The sequence below is a fragment of the Halictus rubicundus genome, unplaced genomic scaffold (assembly GCF_050948215.1).
Source record: "Halictus rubicundus isolate RS-2024b unplaced genomic scaffold, iyHalRubi1_principal scaffold0119, whole genome shotgun sequence".
Lineage (NCBI taxonomy): Eukaryota > Metazoa > Arthropoda > Insecta > Hymenoptera > Halictidae > Halictus > Halictus rubicundus.
In genome coordinates this window covers 687,410-689,861 of record NW_027488660.1, presented here as the reverse complement: position 1 = coordinate 689,861, position 2,452 = coordinate 687,410, and positions in this window count along the sequence as shown.

Here is a 2,452-nt window from a genome sequence, read left to right as displayed (position 1 = left end):
GTCCCTAGAGGATGACGGAAGATTTCATTGTGGATGGTTAGTGAAATCTAATGCAGGTTCTATGTTGTCAAAGAATCGAAGGTTTTCGGTTGTAAGTCGATGAACGACTAGTGGATTTACATCCGATACGCTTTGGGAAGATACGGTGGGTACCGGAGACCTCTCGTTTAATAAGGGTAATGACGTTGATAACGGCTTGGGTGTGTCCGGGGTCACCTCGGCCGTGACATTTAATTTGGGAAATAGCAAACGCTTATATGTGTTTTTTGTCCTTTTTTGCCCTTGGCAAGGGAGAGGCGACGATTCCCAGGAGGTGCCAGGTTGCTATGGGGGACTAAGCCCCCACGCAACAGGAGGGAGAGAGATTTTAGTTGTTTCTATAATTCCGGACTGTATTGTGCAGTAGTCATATGAAATTAAATTAAATTAACTTACAGAATGATGAGTAAGGTAACAGGAATTTGGATTTTTGGCAGGCTCGGAGCATACAAGTCTCCAGTATATTCGGAGTTATCCAGTGAGAGCCTTTCGAGAGCCAAGTCCCAGGGGAGGGCTCACTTCCACAATAATCCGCAAAATATGGCAGCTTCGATGGAATTGCTGCAGAATATATAAGGAGTAAATTCCAGACCGGAGACAGCAATTAAATATTTGACACAGTCAAAGGTATGTTGTGACCATTTTGTACCAGGAAAAAATATGTAAATATGCTATTTATATAAATATACAAAAGGGAGTAATGTGTAAAGCGTTTTGTGTTACTAAGACAATTGTTAGATAAACAAAAGAAATGTTTGGTTTGTGCTGAAATAATTGAGCTCAAATATATTGGTAATAAACTGAAAGTTGAAGTTTACTGGATTTTATGTAAATGAACAAGTTTTGCTCTATGTTTCAGGATATGGGATACTCCCAATGAAGGTTATGTTCCCAACGTATGCCGACGGTGTAACCGTAATTGAGAGGAATTTAAGCAAAATAGAATTAAAAATAAAAATGTAAATATTGGTTTATGTTTATTAATGAAAAGAGGAATAAAATAATGTAATAGGATAAGAATGTAAATTCACAGTCTTATTATAAAGTAAAATGTTTTACACTTAATGTAATGGTGAGAGCTTACACCGTGGCGGATATGTGACCGCACTGGGCACGCAATCATACGATTTAGTAGTATTAAATGTATATAATATTTTTGTAATGATATTAAATAAACTAATATTTGAAATACACATTAGTGTGGGATCAGGACCCCCAGACCAAAAGTATGTGGGAGATCGGGAAGAATGGGAGGGTTCCGTGGGTGAGCGCGTTAGTCGATCGGCTACCACCAGTGAGGTCGCGGGTTCGATTCCCGCTGCGGCGGTGCCCTCATTTTTCCCGAGATCCTACAATTGGTGTCAGAAGTGGGATTGGGGGAACACCGATCGCCGCACGATGGCGCTGTGAGTTTCTGAGTTGTTACGACGAGTTGTGTTGGGTGGCTCTGTGTATGGCCACAGCACAAAAAAGACGATGAGACGACGCTGTGACGGACATTCGAGGGCGAATGTCGTTGCAGGATGGCCGAGTGTGGGATCAGGACCCCCAGACCAAAAGTATGTGGGAGATCGGGAAGAATGGGAGGGTTCCGTGGGTGAGCGCGTTAGTCGATCGGCTACCACCAGTGAGGTCGCGGGTTCGATTCCCGCTGCGGCGGTGCCCTCATTTTTCCCGAGATCCTACATTAGTTAAGAACAGAGTATTTAAGAGCAAATAGCGAACTAAAAGCGCTTTAAGTATAATAGCGTTCTATTATACTCTATGTATCGCAGTATAAATTACACCAGTGGGGGTTATGTAAGCCACGTGTACAAGTGGTATCCGTAATTTAAGAGAAATTAGAAGGAATGCTAATTAATATATATGAAAATAATAGTAAAAATAAAACTAAAAATAAGAATATAATTTCGCCGTATTTTTAAAGAAAAGACACTTTAACGCTGAATTTAGTGTGTGGCGCACACACAGTGGGGTTATGTTACCCACGTGTACAGGTGGAATATCCAAAATTACATGGAAATTAAACAAAAATGCAAAATTAACATATTATGATATAATAATAAGATTATAAAAATAACTTTGCAACGAGACGCATGTGTCTCGTTGCGAGTCATTCTGTACCTTAGCCCGCACCAATCACCGGTGCGGGATAGCCGCGCGCCAATCCGCGGAATCCAGCCCGAGCGCGGACCAATCGCAGTGTGCCGAAGATTCGCGAACGAGCACACGAGGTCCGCGTTCGGGCTATAAAGATCGCGACGGAACCAGCCGAAGCCGGAGTTGGTCTGGAGCAGCTCTCGGGTGAACACCCGGGCCCAGATCGTCTGGCAGCCGCGCCAACTCGTGCTAGCCGCGGTTTACGATCGGGCAAACACGACGAGGCGCTGGAATCGGCAGAGCGTAAGTGGGT